Source organism: Bubalus kerabau, chromosome 4, assembly GCF_029407905.1.
Source record: "Bubalus kerabau isolate K-KA32 ecotype Philippines breed swamp buffalo chromosome 4, PCC_UOA_SB_1v2, whole genome shotgun sequence".
In the NCBI taxonomy this organism is placed as follows: Eukaryota; Metazoa; Chordata; class Mammalia; order Artiodactyla; family Bovidae; genus Bubalus; species Bubalus kerabau.
The window spans coordinates 30,244,375-30,261,587 of NC_073627.1; the positions used below are offsets into that span (position 1 = coordinate 30,244,375).

Below are 17,213 nucleotides of genomic sequence, written 5' to 3' on the forward strand. Positions count from 1 at the left end.
AACAGCAACACTACAATTTCTAATGATCTCCGTTGCTATTTCTACCTTTCTTGTTTTTTGCAGCCATTGAAATTTTCAGCCACTCTGTAAATACAAAGCCAAGTAATTATCAGAATCCCAATGGGATGAATTAGAGAAGTCAGTACAATACATGATTTGAGGAGAAATCTTTAATGCATACCAGTGTTAAACACTTAAATTCTTGAATATGTGAGGGAGGAAAAAGCATCTTTTCTTTTGCTGTATATTTGTTAAAAACAAGATGACATTCTCAAAATGGAGTCACTGATGCTGAGCTCCACATCACCAAACTTAATTACTGCTTCAGACTCTCCCCGAAATAGGATCTTAAACCAGGGAATCAGGAATTGCCTGGTTGATACCAGTGAGGTCACACTGGCCTGGTGGACCCCTTCTTCCCCAACAGGGAAATTACCTCTCAACTACCACCTCACTTTTCAGCCCAGCGTGACTTCCTGTTCCTGCCCCTTCTGCCTGTGAAAGTCTTGCCCTCTGTACAGTTCCTCAGAGCTCCTGCCAGAGGCAATGCCATCTAATTCATAAGTCATTGAACAAAGCCAGTACGATCTTTAAAATGTATGCAGTTGAATTTTGTTTCTTAACATACTTGTCTGCATTCTCAGCTGGGAGCCATGCAACAAAAGCCAGATGAACAAGAGAAAAGCACACAGATTTATTTAATGTAAGTTGTCTGGGATGCAGGAGCCTCAGTAAGGAAACAGAAGCCTGAAGAGGTGGTTACACCTGTGTGTTTTTAGAGAAACATGCTAGAACCAGAAAGAGTATGACAAGCTCCGTGGATTAGCGGCGGTGGGAGGGGGAGGGGGCTCCACAATACCTGTCCATACCCTTTCCTCCTCTCCTCACTCATCGAGGAAACAAGGGGCTCCTTTCCTCCAGCTGTGGGAGGGGTCCCCTCTCACACGACAGCGTTATGAGGGTCAGAAACTGCTTCCTGAACCTGCCATTTCTCAAATCCCTTCATCTTAAAATATTCAGTGTGCCAAGGCGCCAAATTCTGGGGCAGCGTGTCCTGAATCCCGCTGATAAGCAGCGTGCAAAATCCCCCTTCTGCTGCACGTTAGTTTTACAAACCAAATTCACTGTTGCTCACACTTTCACACGATCAACTATTTGAGTATCATTCTGTTGCTCACAGTCCCACCCAATCTTTTTTTGCTCGAACCACATGGCCTGTGGAACTTCCCGGACCAGGGGTGGAACCCAAGTTCCCTGCAGTGGAAGAGCAGAGTCTTAACTCCTGGACCACTCAGTCCTAACCTGAGGAACAGTGTAACTCCAGGGCCTGATAGTTGGAACATGCTAACATTTTCTCTTGTAAGAACCAACACGTTTGTCCCAAGATCCCCTCATTACACGAGAAACCTCACACTTCCGTGATAACTTTGGCCTTCAGTAAGTGTTCTGTCATCCTAAATAATGTTTCCCAGACACAAAGGAAAAGACACCCATGGCCGTCACCCAGTACTGAAGCGTCTCCTGAGGTGCTCTTGGGAGGTTCAGGCTCAGCCTCCACGGCTCTGAGTCTCAGGACTGACCCCCTGGGGGCCATTTCCCACACCAGTCGCTGTGTGATTACAGCCAGTCTGAGCTGTCTGTGCTGGTGATGGTCTGAGCTGATGATGGTCTCAGAGCCACAGTGAGGCCACAAGCTGTGTTATCGCTGAGTGACCTCTGAGTCCTTGTGGGGAGTTTTTGTCCCAGCAGTATTCTGAATTTCCCCCATTTCCATTCCAGTTGTGATTGTTTTGGTAATTGTCTCAGAGTACTAAGTTTACTAATCAAAGTATTAACATCAAAAAACATCAACTAGGACTTACCTGGTGGCGCAGTAGATGAGAATCCACCTGCAAACACAGGGGACACGGGTTCAATCCTCGGTCGGGACGATCCCCTGGAGGAGGGCATGGCAATCTACTCCAGTATTCTTGCCTGGAGAATCTCATGAACAGAGGAACCTGGCGGGCTACAGTCCACGGGGTTGCAAGAGTTAGACATGACCTAGTGGCTAAACAACATCAAGATGCATTTTAGTTACTGTCACTTCAACATCGTTGCAGATTACTCGTGAAGAGGGTCCAGCTTTACTTTGTGGCTATGTGAGTTGCTGGACACCTGTGCCCAGACCATGTCTGTTTGGGAACCCCGAGGAGACCATGCCTGGGGGGACACAGCAGTGTGATGGCACCTTTGTGGCCAATGAATTGTGAGTCTTCGAGCTGCTGAGGTGCCACAGCTGTGAACAGGACACGGGGGCTGCCTGTGATGACAGACAACTCTACTCGGAAAATTTTCTCCCTGGAGTTCCAAACAACATCAGTGATTCTAGAAAACTTGTGTCCAGTCCTCTGGGAATGTCCCTCACCTTGGAAGCATGGATCCGCCTGGGTTCTTCTCTCACGTGGAAGTCACATCAGCACACATGAGGGGTCCTCCCGGGTGACAGTGCCCGTGTGGCTGGTCCCTCCAGCTCCTGCGACTCAAGACCTCAGGGTGTCCAGGGAAAGCAGGCCTTTTGGGTATGAGTGGACCAGCCTGGGAGTCCTGTGCCCACGGGACATGGCCTCAGATCCAAGGTCACAGGCCCACTTGATACCAGTGTGTTATGTTTAGAGGGTGCAGCTGTGCTGCTGGGACGGTGGGACAAAGCTTCTAGAGTCGGGCTCATCCACTCCACTGTCTGGTGGGCCAAGAGGTTGGGGCAAACACAGCATGATTCACCAATAACAGTGGACATAAGGCCAGCTGGACATCCCACTGACCACAACAGGAGACCTCACCCCTTCCAAGGCCTCAGTCTATGGGCGCAACTGGTCCCGGAAGCGTCCTGGGCTTTCCTGGCAGCAGCCAGACAGACAACTCATCTCCGGCATGTGGTGGACATGGTGTCCTCTGGGGAGAGCGTGGTGCCTGCGGACTCCCTCTTGGGCGGTAGACTCACGTGGTCCTACGATGAGACAGCAAAGCAAGCGGGTGTGCTGAGGCACAGCAGTTGTTTTGTTGGCTGGAGGCCAGAGTTTGGTCGAGTTCATTTCATCCTTTCTCGACCCATTTGTCTGTTTCCTTTTGTGAATCGTTATTTTTTCAAACGAACAGCAGTCATCTGTCAAATTGCAAGGGAGAGCATCCACTGTTCGGCAGGGGCTTGAGCAGCAAAACGGCCCCCACCTACCTGGAACCCGTCCTCGGCCCCATGGACCCTGCCTGCCTGAGGGTGCTCGAGCCGTGAAGCCCCAAACAACACAGAGCCTGATTTCCTGTGAGACATTGTAGTTCCCACCATAGGCATGAATGCCCTATTTTCCCGAATTTGCCCTGTTGCATAACAAGCCCTAAACAGATGTTCACAAATACCACAGATACTTACTGCCTGTAGATTTGCTGTGAGTCCTGAGCTGGGAGCAATGGTCCAGGGGCTGCTGAGGGTTATCTCGGCTCTCGCCGCTTTCCTTCCAGGCAGAGCCTGGCCTCCTGAGGCTCCCTGGCACCCAGCACCTCTTGGAAGCTGATTTCAGCCAGTTCATCCCACACCTGGTCCAGCAGAGGAGGGCCAGGACAGCGACATCGGCTTCCTCAGTGGCTGTCGTGTCACCTGCCTGGCTGTGGCCCAGGGTCCGGTGAGAGAGCTCAGGGCTGGCTGGTGATGCTCCTCCACAGCTTGTGGACGGGCGCCTGCAGCGCTGGGTGTCATGCACCTGAAAGGGGGCTGTCAGGGCATGTGCGATGTGCAAAGTCCAGTGACCCAAAGTGGACTCGGGCCCTTTAGGCGCACGTGTCTGCTGCCACCACAGCATGAGGCTAGATCCAGCAGTGCCGGGAAGTGGGCCGTGGGCCTGGAGTCTGTTAAACTCCGCTTCCTGTTCTGTGAAGTTCTGTGGATTAGCTGCAGACTGGTCAGGATTGTCGAGTCGTTCTTCTAGATGCACATTGGGACATTTTTCTCTGCAGCTGGGGAATCGTCCCTGAGAAGCCACTTTGACATTAAAGCTACTCCAGGTGTGTGTTATTCAGTGGTTGCTCAGAATAGCTTTTTTTATTCTTTTACTTTAAACTGTGTCTTTATATTGAGAGTGGATTTCTTACGGGCAACATGTTTTGAGTTTTGCTTTTTTTTTTTTTTACCCATTCTGATAGTATCTGTTTTTTGTTTGTAGCATTTAGGCCATTTACTTTTAAAGTAGTTGTTGATGGGATATACCTTCGTGTGGTCTTCTTCATGGTTCCTGTGCTTAGAGTTCCGTGAGCTTCTTGGATCTGTTGGTTTCAATCAAATTTGAAATTTAGGATATTGCTGTTCATATAGTTTGTCCTGCTCCCTCTCATTCTAGGATTCCAATGACACATATGCTGCATTAGTTGATGTTGTCCTGATGTTCTTTTTTTCCTCTCTCTTCACGCTTTCCCTGTCTTTTCTTCTCTGATCTTTTCTCTGTAATGCCTTCTCTGCTGGTAGTCCCAGCTAGTCTTTCTTTTTTTAAAAAAATTCTCCCATTTGTCTCCTGGTCCTTTGCATTCTCCAGCACACAGGGCATCTTTATGATGCTGTTTGTACGTCTTTGTCTTAGCAGTCCATCATCTCTGTCACACATCTGCAATTTTCTCCTGACTATGGGTAATATTGCTGATAATCCCTGGTGGCTCAGTGGTAAAGAATCCACCTGCCAGTGTAGGAGACATGGATTTGATCCCTGGGTCAGGAAGATCCCCTGAAGAAGGAAATGGCAACTCACTCCAATATTCTCTCCTGAAGAATTCCATGGACAGAGGAGCTTGGTGGGCCACAGTCCATGGGGTCGCAAAGAGTCGAATGAGACTAAATAGCAACAACAATGGGTAATATCTTCCTGCTTTTTTTCATGCTTTTTGATTAAAAAAATAAATATTTAAAAAATATATAGGAGCTTCCCTGGGGTCCAGTGGCTAAGACTTTGCCTTCCACTGCAGGGGATGAGGGTTTGATCCCTAGTCAAGGAAGTTTCACATGCCATGAGGTGTGGCCAAAAAAAGAAAAATCCAACTTGCAAGCTTTAAAAAAATATATATGTATAACATAAGTTTACCGTTTTTATCATCTTAAAGTGCACCATTTGGTGGCCTTAAGTTATATTCATCAGCCATCACCACCATCCATCTCCAGACTATTTTCATCTTGCGCAATTGAAACTCTATACCCATTAAACACTGACTCTCCCTCCCCGCTCTTCCCAGCCCCTGGAAACCACCTTTCTACTTTGTCTCTAGAAGTCTGATGATTCTAGAAACCTCCCGTGGGTGAAATTACACAGTATTTGTCCTTCTGTGACTGGCTTATGTCATGGGGTGTAATGTCTTCAAGGTTCATCCGTGTTGTAGCACGTTTCTGAATTCCCTTCCTTTTTCAGTCATGCCTATTGACTTTTAGTTGGATGCTTGACGTTGTGGCTTTTATGTCTTTGGGTCCCAGATGTCATTTAATTCCTTTAAAGAGTCTGACATTTTCTGGGAACAAATAACTCGAAAGGATCAAACTGATCCCTGGTAGCTTTACTGTGTTCCGGAACAAAACACAATGGTCTTTCAAGGAAGACAGTACTTGGCCTTGTGTATTACAAGGTTTTTCCATGCTGGAACTTTCCCCATCCTGAGAGAGTGCCAGTTGTTTAGTCTGCAAGTTCCACATCGGATTTCTGGGTGAAAAACCTCAGAGGCGCTAAGCAAACGATCAGTTTGAAATACCATATTGGTATCAGTGAAATCTAAAAACACAAGTCCAGTGGGCTCATTCCTATTGTAATAAATGCAGATTATATTCCCAGTATAATCCAGGCTTCACTGGAATGTTATGTGGGTATTCTAACTTATCCTGTGTATTCTGAGTAATTGTTAGAGGTTTCCAGATATTTAACCACCCCTCCAGTCACTCATACATCCTAAAAAGAACATCCAGCAGCTTCTAAGACAAAATTAACACCAGCTATTTAAAAAGAAACTTCCAGAAGGAATCTGATTCCCTTTCCACACATACTCCACAGAATACAATTCCCACAAAGGGAATAAAACAACTAGAAAAAGTGGTGCAGGCGTGTCTCTAACCTTTAAGAAGTCATAAATGATGTCACATGTTCTGAATGCCTAATAAACTGATCTAAAGGCTTACACTAAAACAGGCACAGACGATGGGACAGACTTTGACTTGCCGTTAGCCTGCTGTACAAAAGTCAGTACTTCTTGTGAGGCCTACATAAGTACAGCAGGGCAGACAGAACAGTGAGTGACGAGGCTGGAAGGGAACGGGTCTGTCTGTCTAAAGCAGACCCTGTGAAATTCTGGGCCCTGTGGGCTTTGAGACCTGCAGGAAGCATTAAGAGTCATTTTCTTTGTGTTAATTGTCTATTTTGTTGTTGGTTTGTATGTCTTTCCAGAGATTTTGCTTGCTTATTTTGTTTTCAAGAGATGAATTTTTTCATTGGAGTATAATTGTTTTACAATGCTCTGTTCGTGTCTGCTGTACAACAAAGTGAATCAGCCATATGTATACATAATAATCCCCTGAAATATAGTTGATTTATAGTATTGTGTTCGTTTCAGGTTTACAGCAAAGTGATTCCATTATATATACATATTTTTTTTCAGATTATTTTCAATTATAGGTTATTACAAGTGATTGAATAGAGTTCCCTGTGCTATATAGTAAATCCTTGCTGCTTATCGATTGTATGTATAGTAGTTTGTATCTGTTAATCTCATACTCCGAATTTATCCCTCCCCCCACCTTTGGTAATCAGAAGTTTGTTCTGCTTGTCTGGGTCAGTTTCTGTTTGGTATATAGACTCATTTGTATTATTCTTTATATTCCACATATAAGTGATATCATATGATAGTGTTTGACTTCACTAAGTATAATATTCTGTAGGTCCATCCATGTTGCTGCAAGTGGAAATATTTCATTCTTTTTTATGACTCATACCATCTGCTAATGGGCACTTGGGTTGTTTCCATGTCTTGGCTATTGTAAACAATGCTGCTAGGAACATTGGGGTGCATGGATCTTTTCAAAATAGTTTTCATCTCCTCCACAGGTGTATTCAGGGACGGGATTGCTGGGTCGTATGGTAGCTCTAATTTTAGATTTTCAGGCACCTCCACACTGTTCTCCATAGTGTCTGCACCAGTTTACATTCCTACCAGCAGTGTAGGAGGGCTCCTTTCTCTCCACCATTTATTATTTGTAGACTTTTTAATGATGGCTGTTCTGTTGTGAAGTGGTACCTCATTGTAGTTTTGATCTGCATTTCTCTAATATTTAGTGATGCTGAGCATCTTTCATGTGCCTATTGGTCATCTGTGTGTCTTCTCTGGAGAAATGTCTGTTTAAGTCTTCTGCCTGTTGGGTTGTTTTTTCTGATACTGAGATGTATGAGTTGTCTGTATATTTTGGAGATTAAGCCCCTGTCGATAGCATCATTCACACATGTTTTCTCCCATTCAGCAGGTTGTCTTTTTGTTTTGTCGATGGTTTCCTTTGCTGTGCACACATGTCTTGTCCAAGGTTTAAATGCTACCACATAGCCACTGTCACATCAGATGGTTCAACCATGCAGCCTACAGCAGAGGAAAAAAAGTTAACCCTGAGCCCGCTAGAGAGTGTGTAACACACATGCTTTTGATCTTAATCAACAGAGTGTTGACAAGGGTAAAAATCTGGGCATCATGAATTAATGTACTGTGGCCTGATGTCATCTGTCTTTGACCAAAAGCGGAACTGAGAGAGAAGAAAGCAGTTCCTGACATCTGGAGCTGATCTGACACTTGCAGCTAGATCTTAGCATGGTCACGAGCTGTCTGAGGCTCACCGCCAGGCCGTTTTATTCTGTCGGACATAAAATCCTCGCAGACGAGCAGCCTCAGGGGTTACTGAGGTTACTCAGAGACCAGGATAAAATGAAACAGGATAAGCCCACTTAACAGCTTTGTCTAAGAACAGACACAAAGGTCACCCACAAAGTTCCCAGTCTTAGCGTGGTCTCTGCTTCTGGGAGCATTCCATTCCAGAGCAGACCCAGCTTCCTCAGATGCTGCTCCAAACTGCCTACCAGCACCCAAGTCCTGCCCCAAGCTCTGCTCCACAGAGCCTCAACGATGTCACCTACAGAGGAGTCCCTGACCAGAAAGGATTAAACACCACGTGTCACAGAGACCTCCCTGTGCTGAGCCCATCCCAGGAGCAGCATGGCACACACCCGACAGACACAGGATTCTCAGACATACCTCTGTATAGAGTCACTCATGTTTGTGCCACTGAAAAACACAAGCTTCAACTTCTTTTTTTGTTTAAATTAATTTATCCATTTTTCGCTGTGCTGGGTCTTCCTTGCTGCGCTCGTTCTTTAGTTGCAGTCAGCAGGGGCTCCTCTTCATTGCAGTATGCAGGCTTCTCATTGTGGCTGCTGCTCTCATTGGGGCTACCCAGCTCTAGAGCACAGGCTCAGTAGTTGTGGCCCATGGGCTTAGTTGCCCTGTGGCATGTGGGATCTTCCCAGACCAAGAATCTAACCCGTGTCCCCTGCGTTGACAGGTGAATTCCTAACCACTGGACCACCAGGGAAGTCCCTAGTTATATTTCTAGATGATAACAATGAGCAACCCAAAAAGGAAATTAAGAGAACAATTGCACATAAAATAGCATCCACATGAAAGAGATGGGGTCAATCTAGAAAGTGTAATACTCATATTGTAAAAAGTATAAACATTGTTGAAAGAATTTAAGTTTAGTTGTTCAGTAGCGTCCGATTCTTTGTAACCCCACGGACTGCAGCATGCCAGGCTTCCCTGTCCATAACCAACTACCAGAGCTTGCTCAGACTCATGTCCATTGAGTTGGTGATGCCATCTATCCATCTCATCCTCTGTCGTCCCCTTCTCCTTCTGCCTTCAATCTTTCCCAGCATCAGGGTCTTTTCAAATGAGTCAGTTCTTTGCATCAGGTGGCCAAAGGATTGAAGTTTCAGCTTCATCATCAGTCCTTCCAATGAATAGTCATGACTGATTTCCTTTAGGATTGGCTGATTTGGTCTCCTTGCAGTCCAAAAGACTCTTAAGAGTCTTCTCCAACACCACAGTTCAAAAGCATCAATTCTTCGGTACTCAGCTTTCTTTATAGTCCAACTCTCATATCCATACATGACTACTGGAAAAACCATAGCCTTGACTAGATGGACCTTTGCCAGCAAAGTAATGTCTGCTTTTTAATATGCTGTCTAGGTTGGTCATAACTTCTCTTCCAAGGAGCAAGCATCTTTTAATTTCATGGCTGCAGTCACCATTTGCAGGGATTTTGGAGCCTCCCCAAATAAAGTCTGTCACTGTTTCCATTGGTTCCCCATCTATTTGCCATGAAGTGATGAGACCAGATGCCATGTTCTTAGTTTTCTGAATGTTGAGTTTTAAGCCTACTTTTTGACTCTCCTCTTTCACTTTCATCAAGAGGCTCTTTAGTTTTTCTTCGCTTTCTGCCATAAGGGTGGTGTCATCTGCGTATCTAAGGTTATTGATATTTCTCCTGGCAATCTTGATTCCAGCTTGTGCTTCTTCCAGCCCAGTGTTTCACATGATGTACTTTGCATATAAGTTAAATAAGCAGGGTGACAATATACAGCCTTGACGTATTCCTTTCCCAATTTGGAACCAGTTTGCTGTTCTATATTCAGTTCTAACTGTTGCTTCTCGACCTGCATACAGGTTTCTCAGAGGCCAGTAAGGTAGTCTGATATTCTCATCTCTAAGAATTTTCCAGTTTGTTGTGATCCACACAGTCAGAGTCTTTGGTGTAGTCAATAAAGCAGAAGTAGATGTTTTTTGGGAATTCTTGCTTTTTTGATGATCCAACGGATGTTGGCAATTTGATCTCTGGTTTCTCCACCTTTTCTAAATCCAGCTTGAACATCTGGAAGTTCATGGTTCACATACTGTTGAAGCCTGGCTTGGAGAATTTTAAGCATTACTTTGCTAGCATGTGAGATGAGTGCAGTTGTGAGGTAGTTTGAACATTCTTTGGCATTGCCTTTCTTTGGGATTGGAATGAAAACTGACCTTTTCCAGTCCTGTGGCCACTGCTGAGTTTTCCAAATTTGCTGGCATATTGAGTACAGCACTTTCACAGCATCATCTTTTAGGATTGAAATAGCTCAACTGGAATTGCATCACCTCCACTAGCTTTGTTCATAGTGATGCTTCCTAAGGCCCACTTGATTTTGCATTCCAGGATATCTGACTCTAGGTGAGTGATCACACCATCGTGGTTATCTGGGTCTTTAAGATCTTTTTTGTATAGTTCTTCTGTGTATTCTTGCCACCTCTTCTTAATATCTTCTGCTTCTGTTAGGTCCATACCATTTCTGTCCTTTATTATGCCCATCTTTGCTGAAATGTCCCCTTGGTATCTCTAATTTTCTTGAAGAGATCTCTAGTCTTTCCCCTTCTATTGTTTTCCTATATTTATTTGCATTGATCACTGAGGAAGACTTTCTTATCTCTCCTTGCTATTCTTCAGAGCTCTGCATTCAAATGGGTGTATCTTTCCTTTTCTCCTTTGCCTTTAGCTTTTCTTCTTTTCTCAGCTATTTGTAAGGCCTCCTCTGACAGCCATTTTGCCTTTTTGCATTTTTTTTTTCTTCAGGATGGTCTTGATCTTGCCTCCTGTACAATGTCACGAATCTCCATCCATAGTTCTTCAGGCACTCTGTCTATCAGATCTAATCCCTTGAATCTATTTCCCACTTCCACTGTATGATCATAAGGGATTTGATTTAGATCATACCTGAATCGTCTAGTGGTTTTCCCTGCTTCCTTCAATTTAAGTCTAAATTTTGCAATAAGGAGTTCATGATCTGAGCCATAGTCAGTTCCTAGTCTTGTTTTTGCTGACTGTATAGAGCTTCTCCATCTTTGGCTGCAAAGAATATAATCAATCTGATTTCAGTATTGACTGTCTGGTGATATCCATGTGTAGAGTCTTCTCTTGTGTTGTTGGAAGGGGGTGTTTGGTATGATCAGTGTGCTCTCTTGGCAAAACTCTATTAGCCTTTGCCCTGCTCCATTTTGTACTTAGGCCAAATTTACCTGTTACTCCAGGTATCTCTTGACTTCCTACTTTTGCATTCCAGGCCCCTATAATGAAAAGGACATCTTTTTTGGGTGTTAGTTCTAGAAGGTCTCTACAAGACCTTCATACATACCTTCTACAAGGTCTTCATACAACCGTTCAATTTCAGCTTCTTCAGCATTACTGGTTGGGGCATAGACTTGGATTACTGTGATATTGAATGGTTTGCCTTGGAAATGAACAGAGATCATTCTATTGTTTTTGAGACTGTATCCAAGTATTGCATTTTGGACTCTTTTGTTGACTATGAGGGCTACTCCATTTCTTCTAAGGGATTCTTGCCCACACTAGTGGATATAAAGGTCATCTGAGTTAAATTCACCCATTCCAGTCCATTTTAGTTCACTGATTCCTAAAATGTCAATGTTCACTCTTGCCATCTCCTGTTTGACCACTTCCAATTTGCCTTGATTCATGGACCTAACATTCCAGGTTCCTATGCAATATTGTTCTTTATAGCATCAGACTTTACTTCCATCACCAGTCACATCCACAACTGGGAATTTAAAGACCTAAATTTTGGACTGCAAGGAGGTCCAGCCAGTCCATTCTGAAGGAGATCAGCCCTGGGATTTCTTTGGAAGGAATGATGCTGAAGCTGAAACTCCAGTACTTTGGCCACCTCATGCGAAGAGTTGACTCATTGGAAAAAACTCTGATGCTGGGAGGGATTGGGGGCAGGAGGAGAAGGGGACGACAGAGGATGAGATGGCTGAATGGTATCACTGACTCGATGGACATGTGTCTGAGTGAACTCCGGGAGTTGGTGATGGACAGGGAGGCCTGGCGTGCTGCGATTCACAGGGTTGCAAAGAGTCGGACACGACTGAGCGACTGAACTGAACTGAACTGAACTGAAAGACCTAAATAAATGAAAAGACATCCCGTGTCCATGGATTGGAATGCTTAATATTGGTAAGATGTGTTATTCCCTGGGGACTTACTGATTCAAGACCAACTCTCTCAAAACTCCATCAGCATTTTTGTGCAAAAATGGAAAATCTGACCCTAAAATTTGTACAGATCACTGTTTTCCAGGATTACAGGGCTCAGATTGTCCCTACTGCCAGCCTGTGGGCAACTGACACAGACACCCGGGGAGTGGGGGCTCTTGTGTAGGGTTATGAAAGCAAGGGGTATGCAGTATAAGACACTCCCCCCGCCAAAAAAGAAAGGAGGACATGTACAAGAGCCAGGTGATAGATATGCAATGTGAGGGACAATGTGGATCTGCTTGCCGGCGAATCTGGTGAAAATTATAAAAGCACAGTTGTTAAAGCCTCTAAATGGGGTTGCAAAGAGTTGGAAAACACTGACACAACTCAGCATGCATTGGAGACGTTCAAGCCCGAGGGTGTTCTCAGGGGTGGAGGATGTGGTGAAAGGCGGTTGGAGGGAGGTTGGTGGGATCACTGGACACACAACCTAACTGCAGCCTGGTTGGTTTGCCCCAAAACCAGGAAGGGAGAGAGCTGGGAGGAGACCACTTGGGGTGAGAACACATCTCAAACCCTGACCCCTACAGATATCTCTTCAAATGAGTGGGAACTTGATGGGTTCGGGTTGTGGGGCAAGTTACGCCCCCAGGGGACTGCTGCAGACAATGGAGGAAACAGCATGTAATTAGTGAGGTTTAACAGCTGGATGTACTCAGGGAAAGAGACAGAGAAAGCTCTGCCAAAACCAGTGTCATTCCAAGGTGAGCACCACACATCCAAGGCTGTGCCCTCAAGGACCTTCCATGCTCAACACTGCAAGGATGCGAACAGACTCTACTGAAATGATCCAACCAGTCACTAAACAAATAAAAAAGAAGTGATAACAAACCCCAGGGAGAGGACCAGTACCGGAGTTGCTATCATGTATTATCCAGAATGTTCAGGGTCCAAGAAGAATTATGAAACATGCAAAGAAGCTGGAAAGTATGACCCATTCACCAGGACAGAAGTTGGGGGTCAGGGGGAAGCAGGCATAGAAACTGACAGTGAGTGAGACCAGATGTTGGTTTTCACAGACAAAGCCTTCAGATTAGCCATTATAAATACATTCAGTAAGTCAAGGGAGACATGATGATGGTGCCACATTCAACAGAGGATAAAAACAAAGAGACTGAAATTGTTTTCAAAAACGAATCAAATGGATATTCTGGAACTGAAAGGACAATAGCTGAAATAAAAGAAAAAATTAACTAGGGAAGCTTGGCAGTGTATTTGAACTGGCAGAAGAAAGAATTTGTGAACTTGAGGATAGGTCCATAGCGATTTTACAGTCTGGTCCCTTCTGGTTTGTAATGTTTCTGCTAATCATCTAATGGGAGCTCCCTTGAATAGGACAGGCTGCTTTTCTCTTGCTGCTTACAGGATTCTCTTTTTCTTTTGACAGTTTGATTAAAATGTCTCAGTGTAGGCCCTTATCCTAGTTGGAGTCCTTTGAGCTTCTTAAATTTGGATGCTCCTTCTGTTCCTCAGAATTTGGCCATTATATCTTCCACTGTTTTCTGTCCCTTTCTCTCTGTGTCTCCTCATTCTGGAACTCTCATAATGTCTATACTGTCAACTTCAAAATGTTCTATAAGTTCCTATGGCTTTCTTCACTTTTCCTCATTCTTCTTTTTGTTCCTCCAACACAGTGGTTTTGAATGATTTGTCTTTGAGTTTCCTGATTCTTTTTTTTGCTTGACCCAGTTGGCCAGTGAACCCCTCTAGTGAATTTTTAAATTCAGTTATTGTATTTGCAATTCAGAATTTGTTCAGTTCTTTTTTTGTAATAGTTTCTTTTTTGATACTCATGTTGTTCATCACTTTCCTGATTTTGTTTAGTTGTCTATCCATGTTCTCCTGTAGATCATTAAACTTCTTTAACACAATTATTTTGACTTATTTGACAGGTAATTCAGAGATCTCCCTTTTTTGGTTTGGTTTCTGGACATTGATTTTGTTCCTTTGATTGGGGCATCTTTCCTGGTTTGTTCATGTGCCTTGTGATTGTTTGCTGAATTTTTTTTTAAGTATCAAATTTATTTCAATATCTAGTTTCATTTTTTAATTAAAGCTATTGGACAATTTTTTGCAATTTAAAAGTCATTAATAGAGGTGAGAAAAACATTAATAAGCTATTAGTTATTGACAACAAATAAAATTATCAACCATGTATTTTAAAAAGCCATGTTAAAGAGTAAAAAGTTCCAATTATATTATTTAACTGAAGGAAATATCCTTTACCTCTTTATTTCTAGTTATAACATTCTCATTTTGACATAATTTACCCCTTTTTCACCCAATGAATACAATGCAAACAAAATTTTTCCAAATGTTAAGACTTTCTTTACCATTTACAACATATGACATAACTGTAACTCTCTAAAAGTTCCTTAAAAGAAAGTTGAAATTTTAATTTTCACCATGAACCTGTCTGATCAAAAATTAAAGACATCACTACCACATGAATTAAAACAAAGAATGGAATTAAAAACAAAAGTGGTATCTATATAATCAGCAAATTATCTGATAAGACATTTTAACTACTTCACATTTCTACTTGGCACAAGTGAGAATAAACTGGTTCTAAGGTATACTATCAGAGATCAAATTGCCAGCATCTGCTGGATCATCGAAAAAGCAAGAGAGTTCCAGAAAAACATCTATTTCTGCTTTATTGACTATGCCAAAGCATTTGTGTGGATCACAATAAACTGTGGAAAATTATGAAAGAGATGGGAATACCAGACCACCTGACCTGCCTCTTGAGAAACCTATATGCAGGTCAGGAGGCAATAGTTAGAACTGGACATGGAACAACAGACTGGTTCCAAATAGGAAAAGGAGTACATCAAGGCTGTATACTGTCACCCTGCTTATTTAACTTATATGCAGAGTACATCATGAGAAACACTGGGCTGGAAGAAGCACAAACTGGAATCAAGATTGCCGGGAGAAATATCAATAACCTCAGATATACAGATGACACCACCCTTATGGCAGAAAGCAAAGAAGAACTAAAAAGCCTCTTGATGAAAGTGAAAGAGGAGAGTGAAAAAGTTAGCTTAAAGCTCAACATTCAGAAAACGAAGATCATGGCATCTGGTCCCATCACTTCATGAGAAATAGATGGGGAAACAGTGGAAACAGTGTCAGACTTTATCTTTTTGGGCTCCAAAATCACTGCAGATGGTGACTGCAGCCATGAAATTAAAAGATGCTTACTCCTTGGAAGAAAAGTTATGACCAATCTAGATAGCATATTGAAAAGCAGAGACATTACTTTGCCAACAAAGGTCTGTCTAGTCAAGGCTATGGTTTTTCCAGTGGTCATGTATGGATGCGAGAGTTGGACTGTGAAGAAAGCTGAGCGCTGAAGAATGATGCTTTTGAACTGTGGTGTTGGAGAAGACTCTTGAGAGTCCCTTGGACTGCAAGGAGATCCAACCAGTCCATTCTGAAGGAGATCAGTCCTGGGTGTTCTTTGGAAGGAATGATACTAAAGCTGAAACTCCAATACTTTGGCCACCTCATGCAAAGAGTTGACTCATTGGAAAAGACTCTGATGCTGGGAAGGATTGGGGGCAGGAGGAGAAGGGGACGACAGAGGATGAGATGGCTGGATGGCATTACCAACTCGATGGATGTGAGTTTGAGTGAACTCCGGGAGTTGGTGATGGACAGGGAGGCCTGGTGTGCTGCGATTCACAGGGTTGCAAAGAGTCGGACACGACTGAGCGAATGAACTGAACTGAACTGAAGGTATACTATGAGGTTTGGCATTTCCACTCTTAAGCTTTAAATCATAGTGTTACTCTACTCAAGTCATCTCTAAGAAAATGGCAGTGTTCATAAGTACAAAAATTATTATATCCAGTAGGTGGTACTCTACATAGTCAAGATAACAGGAAAATTCTTTATAAAATTAGATTTTTTAAAATGCAGAATATTTGGTAATTTCCAGTATCTCAAAAGCTAAAATAAGAAAAATACAGAAAATAGAGAAGTACTCATTGAATAATATTATTTTGCTTTGAGGAAACCAGAAACTATTCTATTCCAAGAAATAAGTAATAATGATAAGAGATGTAATTAATACACCATATATCTTTTAAGCCAAAGCACGTGTTTCTGCTCAGAACAACTTTGATTTCTACATTCTTAATCTCCTTTGTCCAGAACAGGACCCCATTTTAAGCCATTATTTGAATAGAGTTCATAAACTAAAGCCACTTTTCTTCACAGGATGTTTTCATTTTAGTATTCATACATAAGCTGCAAAAAGGCAAATGAAAGTTCTAAGAATTTGTAGCATAATAAATGCCAATTTACAGTAACTGTCAACAGATTTCTATTCCAAACCCGAAAAGTTGCTACAGTACAGGTGAGAACTACATGATTCTTCCATAGACTCAGACTTCGATTAGTAATACTGTCATAAGATCTGAAAGGTAACCTTAATGGGTCCTTTCAAGGATGCATAATTTTCCAAACAGTTTTTCTCTGGATGCACAGCCTGTTCATTCTTTCAATCATTTTTTAGTCATTTAGCTTTTGCGATATTTTCTTGATGTTTTTGATTCTTCTTTTGCTCCTTTTCCCTGGCCTCAATCATCTTGGCCAATTTCCAAGACAGCACAGCACTTGCTCAGAAAAGATGGAGTCAGAGCCAAAATAACTAAGGAAGCCCTATGGGTCCTTTGCAGCCCATTCCACAGCATACTCAGCCCAAGCCTTTAAGTCAAACATCTTCATGGAGGCCTTATGCTTGAGCAGTGATCTCTGATTTTGTCCAGGGATTATCAACCAGTCACAATTTCAGATGACCTTTGGTTGGCTGTCTTCTTCTTTAACTCTACCAATACACTTCTGAGAGAAGGCTTAAATTCTGTATACTCCTGTGCACCTCAATTTCAGACACCAAGTGCAAGCACCCTCCATACTTTAAGGAATAAACATTCTTCTTCTTCCTTCAGAAAAGGATCCACCAGGCTTGCTCTCCCGACCAGACCCACATGGCACCTGAAGCTAAGGACAGCTCAACAGCCACCCAC

At 43.1% G+C, this 17,213-nt stretch overlaps 1 pseudogene; it reads right to left on the minus strand.

Moving 5' to 3' along the window:
• Positions 1-16,687: 16,687 nt before the first annotated feature.
• LOC129651297 (small integral membrane protein 15-like) lies at positions 16,688-16,908 on the minus strand (annotated as a pseudogene).
• Between the last annotated feature and the right edge of the window lie 305 nt (positions 16,909-17,213).